Consider the following 12532-nt stretch of genomic DNA (forward strand, 5'->3'; position numbering starts at 1 on the left):
TTAATTGGATCCAGGGTGTGTGTGACGACACTGGGGCTGAATGGGTTGCTTGGTGCTGGAAACAACCGACAGCTGATGCAATTAGGAGATTGACAGACTAGATGCAGGTATTATATGCAAAAAGCAACACTGCACTGACTGGGCAGACAGAGGAGAAGCTGAAGGAGGCACGACACACACAACTTTCCACTTGCTTGGCTGGAAGGATGATGCTTGCAATCCATTTCAATTTCATTCTGTTTTTTCATACTGGATTAGAAGGGGTGCACCGGTCCTGGAGGTACTGCAATACCAGGTCAATGCGTGGAGTGGACAGAGCAAGCTCTTTTTCCATCTCCCTGTTCGAAAAATCCATTTAATATATGGTCCCCAGATAGGGGACGTATCAGATATTAAACTGATAAGAACAGATACTACACTTGATCTTAGCCAAAAGGCCGAGAAGCGATAACCTGAAAAGGGTTCGCAGTACAGGCCGATGGTCCCCAATGCAGAGCACTAATGAAGGCAATAGACTACTGTCCCCAGCCCAATACACAGTCCGGGAGGCTTCTTTCTCTCACAAACCGGGGAAAACGTTCACGCGCGTCCTACGCACAGAAGTCACACCAGCATGCTTCTTTTCGTGTTTGCTATCTGCATAGCTCCGCCCACACGCGACTTTTGGACACGCCTTTTCTTCGCACGAAATTCCTGGTGCGGTGCCAAAGCACGCCAAGCAGAAAGCATGATAGGAATAGTAGTGAGTGAAAGGAAAAAAAAAAAAAAAAAAAAAGGATAACCATTGTTGATTGTGATGTCACGGCACCATTGTTGAGTGTTCCATCAGGGCCCTTGTGATGTCATCCAATAGCTGACCTTACTTGACCTCTTTGACCTCTTGACCTGACAAGGCTCTTGTGACACGCGCAGTGTTCCGTCCATTGAACAGACAAGGTAGGTCCAGCTGCATAGGAAGTGCTGGGCTACTTTTTAGCCACTAAGTAATCCAGTTCAAAAGATCCACAAGAGGGAGACACAGGCAAACTTTACTCATTTATTGAAGCACTGCAAAAGCTAAATGGTTACATCCAGCCAACTTGATACAAAAAAGGGTCAATTGCCTGCCAGAGACGACTCAGCAACCCTCCGAGGTGTGCACAACAGGCCCAAATCAAACGTGGAGGAGGGGAGGTCCAAACAATTCATTCAGGTGATAAGCCAATTAACCAATCATCAGTCTTAATTGGATCCAGGGTGTGTGTGACGACACTGGGGCTGAATGGGTTGCTTGGTGCTGGAAACAACCGACAGCTGATGCAATTAGGAGATTGACAGACTAGATGCAGGTATTATATGCAAAAAGCAACACTGCACTGACTGGGCAGACAGAGGAGAAGCTGAAGGAGGCACGACACACACAACTTTCCACTTGCTTGGCTGGAAGGATGATGCTTGCAATCCATTTCAATTTCATTCTGTTTTTTCATACTGGATTAGAAGGGGTGCACCGGTCCTGGAGGTACTGCAATACCAGGTCAATGCGTGGAGTGGACAGAGCAAGCTCTTTTTCCATCTCCCTGTTCGAAAAATCCATTTAATATATGGTCCCCAGATAGGGGACGTATCAGATATTAAACTGATAAGAACAGATTTTTTTTTTAGTTGATGCGTCAGAAGACGCGGCATAATTGTACTAGACACTTTTTATGCCCCACGCCTCATCATCCATACCAACTTTCTTTTTTAATTTTTATTTATATTTCTTATTTTCTAAAAAAATAATATTAACAAACATGACAAACATATAACAACAAAAGAAACACAAATTTTCCCATTCTTTTCAGCCTGGTCTTAGACCCCCCTTCCAGGCATAATATGCCATTAACCTTAACACATTCCTATGCAAAATCATATCTGCACTTATATTTTCTGGTACTCCCCCTTGATGACACTGAGGGACCTTATAATACTCAAAAAACTTGACTCTTTGTTCTCCTAATAGCTTCCTTACTTTACTAAACAAGCATCCCAGATCAATGCCTGTTTTTGTAAGTTCTTCTATTTCTTTTCCTACTTCTCCACTCCCGGTTTCGTATTGAAACCCAGTTTTCCCTTTCTCTTCTTTTCTCCCTTCTTTTTCCTCTTTTTCTCCTTTTCTCACTTCTTTCCTCACTTCTTTTTTCTCTCTCACCTCTATTTTCTTTTCTTCTCTCTCACTTTCCTTCACCACTCTCCTAATACCACCTTGGCTTTCCTCTTTTCTCTGTTTACTCTCTTCTCTTCTCTTTCTTTTTGTTTCTTCTCCTTTCCTCTTTGGACAGGACAAGTAAACATGACCGTTTTCACCGCATAAATTACATTTCTTTTCTTTTTTGCAATTCGCTGCTAAGTGACCAAACTCCTCACATCTCAAACACCACTGGTTAGTACAAGTATCTTTTTCATGACCGTATCTTTTACAATTTTTACAGAATTCCTGCATTCCGTTAAAGAAAAGGTCACCGTTTACACTCCCAAGTTTAAATCTACTTGGTGGAAACACAACTTCTCCTTCAGAACTCTCTTTAAATTTTACAAAAAATTTCCACTTTGTGGACCAGATCCCATACTTATTGTAGATTTTACCACTACAATCAACTTTGTCACAAAACCTCAGTAAGAAAGTCACAATGTCTTCTTCAGCCACGTATGGGCTGTACATTCTCACAGTCAAAACTCTCTCCCTTCTGGGAAAGTGCAATATCACCTTGACTCCATTCATAACCGGACTCAATCTGAAATGTTCCAGTCTTTTTGCCACAACTGCACATATATCTTCTGTAGCGAAGATGACATCAAACATCCCACGCCTTGGGAATTCAAGCATGGATAATATCATGTCTTTCCGTACCTCTATAAGGCCAAACAGAATTTCTTCCACCAAAAATACGAGTCCTTTCTCCTTCTTCTTGGTATCCAATAACAGGAACCGAACGCCATTCTTGAGCCTTTCAAATGACGGAACTTCGTCCAACACAGGATCCTGGATCTCCATTTCCGGCGATTCTTCCATCCAGCAAGCGAAGACCACGTTCCAGGGACTGGTAGCGCCCTACCACCGAAGTAGCAGGCAGGTGATCGCTCCTCGTTGCCCAGGGACTAAGCCGCTCCCCAATAGCAGCAAGGAGGCAGGACCGAACTTTTCAGCGCGGCCCCAACCTCCAAGGCAGAGGAGACGGGTACCCCAGGCACCTTCTGACTAAGACCGATGTATCCCTACACTTGATCTTAGCCAAAAGGCCGAGAAGCGATAACCTGAAAAGGGTTCGCAGTACAGGCCGATGGTCCCCAATGCAGAGCACTAATGAAGGCAATAGACTACTGTCCCCAGCCCAATACACAGTCCGGGAGGCTTCTTTCTCTCACAAACCGGGGAAAACGTTCACGCGCGTCCTACGCACAGAAGTCACACCAGCATGCTTCTTTTCGTGTTTGCTATCTGCATAGCTCCGCCCACACGCGACTTTTGGACACGCCTTTTCTTCGCACGAAATTCCTGGTGCGGTGCCAAAGCACGCCAAGCAGAAAGCATGATAGGAATAGTAGTGAGTGAAAGGAAAAAAAAAAAAAAAAAAAAAAGGATAACCATTGTTGATTGTGATGTCACGGCACCATTGTTGAGTGTTCCATCAGGGCCCTTGTGATGTCATCCAATAGCTGACCTTACTTGACCTCTTTGACCTCTTGACCTGACAAGGCTCTTGTGACACGCGCAGTGTTCCGTCCATTGAACAGACAAGGTAGGTCCAGCTGCATAGGAAGTGCTGGGCTACTTTTTAGCCACTAAGTAATCCAGTTCAAAAGATCCACAAGAGGGAGACACAGGCAAACTTTACTCATTTATTGAAGCACTGCAAAAGCTAAATGGTTACATCCAGCCAACTTGATACAAAAAAGGGTCAATTGCCTGCCAGAGACGACTCAGCAACCCTCCGAGGTGTGCACAACAGGCCCAAATCAAACGTGGAGGAGGGGAGGTCCAAACAATTCATTCAGGTGATAAGCCAATTAACCAATCATCAGTCTTAATTGGATCCAGGGTGTGTGTGACGACACTGGGGCTGAATGGGTTGCTTGGTGCTGGAAACAACCGACAGCTGATGCAATTAGGAGATTGACAGACTAGATGCAGGTATTATATGCAAAAAGCAACACTGCACTGACTGGGCAGACAGAGGAGAAGCTGAAGGAGGCACGACACACACAACTTTCCACTTGCTTGGCTGGAAGGATGATGCTTGCAATCCATTTCAATTTCATTCTGTTTTTTCATACTGGATTAGAAGGGGTGCACCGGTCCTGGAGGTACTGCAATACCAGGTCAATGCGTGGAGTGGACAGAGCAAGCTCTTTTTCCATCTCCCTGTTCGAAAAATCCATTTAATATATGGTCCCCAGATAGGGGACGTATCAGATATTAAACTGATAAGAACAGATTTTTTTTTTTTTTAGTTGATGCGTCAGAAGACGCGGCATATTTAAATCAAGTACTCATTATGCCATACGCCTCATCATCCAAATCAACGTATTTTTTACTTTTTATTCATATTTTCTTCTTATTATATATTTTTTTTAAAAGAATAAACAGAACAAAACATAAAAGAACAAACAACATAAAGGGACGAACAACAAAAAACTAATCTTCTTCTTAATTCTTCATTTTTGCCTTTTTCTTTTTCTTCTCAGCAACTTCATAATTTCCCCAAGTATCATTTACCGAAACAGTTCCAGACCCTATCGTCACTAATGCAGAGACTTGACAAAATTCTTCTTTACCTTCTTTTCTTTCCTTTCTAAATATAAGGTCCCGTACATCATCTGCATCTAGAACTTCAGAGCTCTGGTCTACCCAGAGTTCTTCATTTTTCTGCATCACTTTAATACCTTCTTCTTTTCGGTTCACAAAACCTTTCTCAAATTTCACTTTCTTTTCAATATGACCAATCTCTCTCTCTATTATTTTTACTTCTTCTTTCTTTTCACATACTTTTTCCGTACACTTTACTACATCTTTTCTTGTCTGTTCTAACTTCTTTCCAAATTCCCAATAACAAAATCCATTTTTTTTATTTATACTTATTCTTCCTGCTAAGAAATCTTCTCTTCCTTCTTTTAACCAAACACAAAATCTTCTTTTTCCATTCCAGATTCCTACTTCGTTCAAAAACCTCTTCTCATACTTTACAAAAAAACCCATGTTCTCTAAAAATTCTTTAATCTCATCTGTCTCCACAAATGGATCCTCCATTTCAACCACCAACTTTCTCGCCATGCCAATACCGGATACCAGGACTTCCACCCCTGGAACCGGGCTAGATGCCTGATTCCAGTCAGCAAAGAAATCCAAACATTTCTTTTCAGATACTAAAGTCACATCAAACGTTTTCCACTTACTGTTCCTTTGCATACAAAAAATTGCGTCCTTTCCAATACTCCCAAATTCTTCCAGTAATTCCAGAATGTAGTTTCCATCCCAGGCTCTCACAGGATCTTCCTTGCATATGAATCTCAAACAATTCCTTTTCTTTGCAAAATCCATTTCCAAGCCTTCTACTGGACCTCGATTTCAGGTTCTTTAAATGCCAATCCTCTGAGCTGCCCCCTGCAGCTATGTGCAGTGGCAGGGTGATCGCTTCCCGTTGCCCCGGGACTAAGCCGTCCCCCCAATAGCAGCACAGGGTCCAACTGCGGCTATAAACCACAGCCTTTCCCTGAGGCAGAGGGTCCGGGTACCCGGGGCACCTCTGGCCAAGACCAGTGCAGCACCTCTCGATACTACACTTGATCTTAGCCAAAAGGCCGAGAAGCGATAACCTGAAAAGGGTTCGCAGTACAGGCCGATGGTCCCCAATGCAGAGCACTAATGAAGGCAATAGACTACTGTCCCCAGCCCAATACACAGTCCGGGAGGCTTCTTTCTCTCACAAACCGGGGAAAACGTTCACGCGCGTCCTACGCACAGAAGTCACACCAGCATGCTTCTTTTCGTGTTTGCTATCTGCATAGCTCCGCCCACACGCGACTTTTGGACACGCCTTTTCTTCGCACGAAATTCCTGGTGCGGTGCCAAAGCACGCCAAGCAGAAAGCATGATAGGAATAGTAGTGAGTGAAAGGAAAAAAAAAAAAAAAAAAAAAGGATAACCATTGTTGATTGTGATGTCACGGCACCATTGTTGAGTGTTCCATCAGGGCCCTTGTGATGTCATCCAATAGCTGACCTTACTTGACCTCTTTGACCTCTTGACCTGACAAGGCTCTTGTGACACGCGCAGTGTTCCGTCCATTGAACAGACAAGGTAGGTCCAGCTGCATAGGAAGTGCTGGGCTACTTTTTAGCCACTAAGTAATCCAGTTCAAAAGATCCACAAGAGGGAGACACAGGCAAACTTTACTCATTTATTGAAGCACTGCAAAAGCTAAATGGTTACATCCAGCCAACTTGATACAAAAAAGGGTCAATTGCCTGCCAGAGACGACTCAGCAACCCTCCGAGGTGTGCACAACAGGCCCAAATCAAACGTGGAGGAGGGGAGGTCCAAACAATTCATTCAGGTGATAAGCCAATTAACCAATCATCAGTCTTAATTGGATCCAGGGTGTGTGTGACGACACTGGGGCTGAATGGGTTGCTTGGTGCTGGAAACAACCGACAGCTGATGCAATTAGGAGATTGACAGACTAGATGCAGGTATTATATGCAAAAAGCAACACTGCACTGACTGGGCAGACAGAGGAGAAGCTGAAGGAGGCACGACACACACAACTTTCCACTTGCTTGGCTGGAAGGATGATGCTTGCAATCCATTTCAATTTCATTCTGTTTTTTCATACTGGATTAGAAGGGGTGCACCGGTCCTGGAGGTACTGCAATACCAGGTCAATGCGTGGAGTGGACAGAGCAAGCTCTTTTTCCATCTCCCTGTTCGAAAAATCCATTTAATATATGGTCCCCAGATAGGGGACGTATCAGATATTAAACTGATAAGAACAGATTTTTTTTTTTTTTCTTAAACCCTTCAGGGTTAAATATAAAGTACATCGTTGAAAGACATGTAATATCTTCAGTCCTCAACATTTCATAATTAACTCATCATTAGGGTTGTAATATATCTTTCTTTCTTTTTCCTTTAATACAACAGAAGTATACATAAACACAAAATACATAACCTGAAAGGGTTTTTTTTTTTTTTTTTTCTTTTTTTTTTTTTTTTTTTTTTTTTGTTTTTTTTTTCTCCCCTTTCCCCCCCCACTAAAAACACTATTTCATTCTTATCTAGTCCGGCCTTAAACCTCCCATCCAAGCATAATACATCATTACCACCATAGTTTTCCCTGAAATTCGCATACCATCTTTCCAACCCCGTGGCACAAAAGCTTGATCAAACGGATGCACTTTAAAAAACTCAAAAAACTGAAACAAATCCTTATCCATCAATCTTCTTACTTTGTCATATATAGAATCAAGGTAAACCCCTGAAAACTCCAACTTATCGATTTTCCCCCATAGTTCTCTATTATGCGTCCATTGTGATTCTTCCTTCTTCTTTCCCTCATCTTCCCTCCTTTCTACCTGCTCGTCTTCCCTTTTCTCATCCTTATTTTCAGCTATTTTATTTCCGCTTAGTTCCTCCTTTTTATTTTCCTCTTCTTTCTTAACTCCTCCTACTTCCTGAAGTTCCAAAGAAGGCTTGACATTGCTTACCAAATCAGATTTCATCTCAGAAGCTTTCTCCACTAAGGGAGGAAAATCCACTATAATACCATTTTCTTTAGTACTTTCACTTATATCCGTAGTCTTATCTTCTTCCCGTACTTGATCAAAATTTTTCTCCTTACCCCAATAACAAAACCCTTTTTTTCCTTTAATACATATTTTCCCAACAGGAAATTCCTCACTTTCTTTTTTTGTCCATACTCTAAATCTTCTTCTACCATCCCAAACTCCGATTGAATTCACAAAGTTCTTTTCAAACCTTACGATCAATTCGTTGTTTTCCAGAAACTCTTTAATTACATATATATCCACAAAAGGATCTTCCATTCCAACCACAAGTTTTTTTTCCACTCCAATACACGAAACAAAAACTTCCACATCCTGAAAAAAATTGAAAGCCTCGTTCCAGGCAACAAAAAAGTCCATGCACTTCTTTTCAGACCTTAAGGTCACATCAAACGACCTCCTTTTGCCATCTCTCTGCATGCAGAAAATATCTTCTTTTTTGATGCTTCCATACTGCTCCAATAGGTCCAAGATGTAACTTTCATTCCAGGTCTTCCCAACGTCACTCTTGCTGATAAGACGCAAACAGTTCCTTTTCTCAGAAAAATCCATCTCTTAAAATCTTCTGCTGGGAATACACCCAACCCTTCAAAATCCAATGCCCCCCGCAGCTATGTGCGGTGACAATAGTGATCGCCTCTCGTTGCCCCGGGACTAAGCCGTCCCCCCAATAGCAGCACTGGCTTCCACCGCAGCTATAAACTACGGCTTCCGCCAGAGGCCGAGGGTCCGGGTACCCGGGGCACCTCCGGCCAAGACCAAGGCAGCACTGTCAGGTACTACACTTGATCTTAGCCAAAAGGCCGAGAAGCGATAACCTGAAAAGGGTTCGCAGTACAGGCCGATGGTCCCCAATGCAGAGCACTAATGAAGGCAATAGACTACTGTCCCCAGCCCAATACACAGTCCGGGAGGCTTCTTTCTCTCACAAACCGGGGAAAACGTTCACGCGCGTCCTACGCACAGAAGTCACACCAGCATGCTTCTTTTCGTGTTTGCTATCTGCATAGCTCCGCCCACACGCGACTTTTGGACACGCCTTTTCTTCGCACGAAATTCCTGGTGCGGTGCCAAAGCACGCCAAGCAGAAAGCATGATAGGAATAGTAGTGAGTGAAAGGAAAAAAAAAAAAAAAAAAAAAAGGATAACCATTGTTGATTGTGATGTCACGGCACCATTGTTGAGTGTTCCATCAGGGCCCTTGTGATGTCATCCAATAGCTGACCTTACTTGACCTCTTTGACCTCTTGACCTGACAAGGCTCTTGTGACACGCGCAGTGTTCCGTCCATTGAACAGACAAGGTAGGTCCAGCTGCATAGGAAGTGCTGGGCTACTTTTTAGCCACTAAGTAATCCAGTTCAAAAGATCCACAAGAGGGAGACACAGGCAAACTTTACTCATTTATTGAAGCACTGCAAAAGCTAAATGGTTACATCCAGCCAACTTGATACAAAAAAGGGTCAATTGCCTGCCAGAGACGACTCAGCAACCCTCCGAGGTGTGCACAACAGGCCCAAATCAAACGTGGAGGAGGGGAGGTCCAAACAATTCATTCAGGTGATAAGCCAATTAACCAATCATCAGTCTTAATTGGATCCAGGGTGTGTGTGACGACACTGGGGCTGAATGGGTTGCTTGGTGCTGGAAACAACCGACAGCTGATGCAATTAGGAGATTGACAGACTAGATGCAGGTATTATATGCAAAAAGCAACACTGCACTGACTGGGCAGACAGAGGAGAAGCTGAAGGAGGCACGACACACACAACTTTCCACTTGCTTGGCTGGAAGGATGATGCTTGCAATCCATTTCAATTTCATTCTGTTTTTTCATACTGGATTAGAAGGGGTGCACCGGTCCTGGAGGTACTGCAATACCAGGTCAATGCGTGGAGTGGACAGAGCAAGCTCTTTTTCCATCTCCCTGTTCGAAAAATCCATTTAATATATGGTCCCCAGATAGGGGACGTATCAGATATTAAACTGATAAGAACAGATACTACACTTGATCTTAGCCAAAAGGCCGAGAAGCGATAACCTGAAAAGGGTTCGCAGTACAGGCCGATGGTCCCCAATGCAGAGCACTAATGAAGGCAATAGACTACTGTCCCCAGCCCAATACACAGTCCGGGAGGCTTCTTTCTCTCACAAACCGGGGAAAACGTTCACGCGCGTCCTACGCACAGAAGTCACACCAGCATGCTTCTTTTCGTGTTTGCTATCTGCATAGCTCCGCCCACACGCGACTTTTGGACACGCCTTTTCTTCGCACGAAATTCCTGGTGCGGTGCCAAAGCACGCCAAGCAGAAAGCATGATAGGAATAGTAGTGAGTGAAAGGAAAAAAAAAAAAAAAAAAAAAAAAGGATAACCATTGTTGATTGTGATGTCACGGCACCATTGTTGAGTGTTCCATCAGGGCCCTTGTGATGTCATCCAATAGCTGACCTTACTTGACCTCTTTGACCTCTTGACCTGACAAGGCTCTTGTGACACGCGCAGTGTTCCGTCCATTGAACAGACAAGGTAGGTCCAGCTGCATAGGAAGTGCTGGGCTACTTTTTAGCCACTAAGTAATCCAGTTCAAAAGATCCACAAGAGGGAGACACAGGCAAACTTTACTCATTTATTGAAGCACTGCAAAAGCTAAATGGTTACATCCAGCCAACTTGATACAAAAAAGGGTCAATTGCCTGCCAGAGACGACTCAGCAACCCTCCGAGGTGTGCACAACAGGCCCAAATCAAACGTGGAGGAGGGGAGGTCCAAACAATTCATTCAGGTGATAAGCCAATTAACCAATCATCAGTCTTAATTGGATCCAGGGTGTGTGTGACGACACTGGGGCTGAATGGGTTGCTTGGTGCTGGAAACAACCGACAGCTGATGCAATTAGGAGATTGACAGACTAGATGCAGGTATTATATGCAAAAAGCAACACTGCACTGACTGGGCAGACAGAGGAGAAGCTGAAGGAGGCACGACACACACAACTTTCCACTTGCTTGGCTGGAAGGATGATGCTTGCAATCCATTTCAATTTCATTCTGTTTTTTCATACTGGATTAGAAGGGGTGCACCGGTCCTGGAGGTACTGCAATACCAGGTCAATGCGTGGAGTGGACAGAGCAAGCTCTTTTTCCATCTCCCTGTTCGAAAAATCCATTTAATATATGGTCCCCAGATAGGGGACGTATCAGATATTAAACTGATAAGAACAGATACTACACTTGATCTTAGCCAAAAGGCCGAGAAGCGATAACCTGAAAAGGGTTCGCAGTACAGGCCGATGGTCCCCAATGCAGAGCACTAATGAAGGCAATAGACTACTGTCCCCAGCCCAATACACAGTCCGGGAGGCTTCTTTCTCTCACAAACCGGGGAAAACGTTCACGCGCGTCCTACGCACAGAAGTCACACCAGCATGCTTCTTTTCGTGTTTGCTATCTGCATAGCTCCGCCCACACGCGACTTTTGGACACGCCTTTTCTTCGCACGAAATTCCTGGTGCGGTGCCAAAGCACGCCAAGCAGAAAGCATGATAGGAATAGTAGTGAGTGAAAGGAAAAAAAAAAAAAAAAAAAAAAAGGATAACCATTGTTGATTGTGATGTCACGGCACCATTGTTGAGTGTTCCATCAGGGCCCTTGTGATGTCATCCAATAGCTGACCTTACTTGACCTCTTTGACCTCTTGACCTGACAAGGCTCTTGTGACACGCGCAGTGTTCCGTCCATTGAACAGACAAGGTAGGTCCAGCTGCATAGGAAGTGCTGGGCTACTTTTTAGCCACTAAGTAATCCAGTTCAAAAGATCCACAAGAGGGAGACACAGGCAAACTTTACTCATTTATTGAAGCACTGCAAAAGCTAAATGGTTACATCCAGCCAACTTGATACAAAAAAGGGTCAATTGCCTGCCAGAGACGACTCAGCAACCCTCCGAGGTGTGCACAACAGGCCCAAATCAAACGTGGAGGAGGGGAGGTCCAAACAATTCATTCAGGTGATAAGCCAATTAACCAATCATCAGTCTTAATTGGATCCAGGGTGTGTGTGACGACACTGGGGCTGAATGGGTTGCTTGGTGCTGGAAACAACCGACAGCTGATGCAATTAGGAGATTGACAGACTAGATGCAGGTATTATATGCAAAAAGCAACACTGCACTGACTGGGCAGACAGAGGAGAAGCTGAAGGAGGCACGACACACACAACTTTCCACTTGCTTGGCTGGAAGGATGATGCTTGCAATCCATTTCAATTTCATTCTGTTTTTTCATACTGGATTAGAAGGGGTGCACCGGTCCTGGAGGTACTGCAATACCAGGTCAATGCGTGGAGTGGACAGAGCAAGCTCTTTTTCCATCTCCCTGTTCGAAAAATCCATTTAATATATGGTCCCCAGATAGGGGACGTATCAGATATTAAACTGATAAGAACAGATTTTTTTTTTTTTTTTTTTTTTTTTTTTTTTTTTTTTTTTTTTTTTTTTTTTTTTTTTTTTTTTTTTTTTCACTCAGATTCTTTTATCTTAAATTTTGGATCTCATATCTTAAGAATAAAAAATCATCATCGTGAAAACATCTTTTGTCTTTCACCAAAAAATACATACAACATGAAACTATTTATAAAGTAAGTATATTCCAGTTTTTTTGTTTCCATATTCTTTCTGCTTCCTCTTCTCCTAAATCTTTTTTATCTTTCCAAAAATACGTATATAAATAAT

The 12532-nt window shown here is 43.4% G+C and overlaps 6 non-coding genes and 3 pseudogenes across 6 annotated transcripts; all 9 read right to left on the reverse strand.

Annotated features, from left to right (window-relative positions):
* Positions 1-258: 258 nt before the first annotated feature.
* LOC120983596 lies at positions 259-449 on the reverse strand. The gene has a single exon (XR_005775139.1). It is a non-coding gene; the product is annotated as a U2 spliceosomal RNA (small nuclear RNA).
* A 1030-nt stretch (positions 450-1479) lies between these two features.
* Positions 1480-1674, reverse strand: LOC120983525. Its single transcript, XR_005775100.1, has one exon. It is a non-coding gene; the product is annotated as a U2 spliceosomal RNA (small nuclear RNA).
* Positions 1675-4304: 2630 nt separating this feature from the next.
* LOC120983558 lies at positions 4305-4499 on the reverse strand. Its single transcript, XR_005775126.1, has one exon. It is a non-coding gene; the product is annotated as a U2 spliceosomal RNA (small nuclear RNA).
* A 1191-nt stretch (positions 4500-5690) lies between these two features.
* Positions 5691-5832, reverse strand: LOC120983578 (annotated as a pseudogene).
* Positions 5833-6862: 1030 nt separating this feature from the next.
* On the reverse strand, positions 6863-7053 carry LOC120983535. Its single transcript, XR_005775110.1, has one exon. It is a non-coding gene; the product is annotated as a U2 spliceosomal RNA (small nuclear RNA).
* A 1422-nt stretch (positions 7054-8475) lies between these two features.
* LOC120983572 lies at positions 8476-8618 on the reverse strand (annotated as a pseudogene).
* A 1031-nt stretch (positions 8619-9649) lies between these two features.
* On the reverse strand, positions 9650-9840 carry LOC120983597. Its single transcript, XR_005775140.1, has one exon. It is a non-coding gene; the product is annotated as a U2 spliceosomal RNA (small nuclear RNA).
* A 1033-nt stretch (positions 9841-10873) lies between these two features.
* LOC120983599 lies at positions 10874-11064 on the reverse strand. The gene has a single exon (XR_005775141.1). It is a non-coding gene; the product is annotated as a U2 spliceosomal RNA (small nuclear RNA).
* Positions 11065-12096: 1032 nt separating this feature from the next.
* On the reverse strand, positions 12097-12267 carry LOC120983568 (annotated as a pseudogene).
* Between the last annotated feature and the right edge of the window lie 265 nt (positions 12268-12532).

Source organism: Bufo bufo, unplaced genomic scaffold, assembly GCF_905171765.1.
Source record: "Bufo bufo unplaced genomic scaffold, aBufBuf1.1, whole genome shotgun sequence".
NCBI lineage: Eukaryota > Metazoa > Chordata > Amphibia > Anura > Bufonidae > Bufo > Bufo bufo.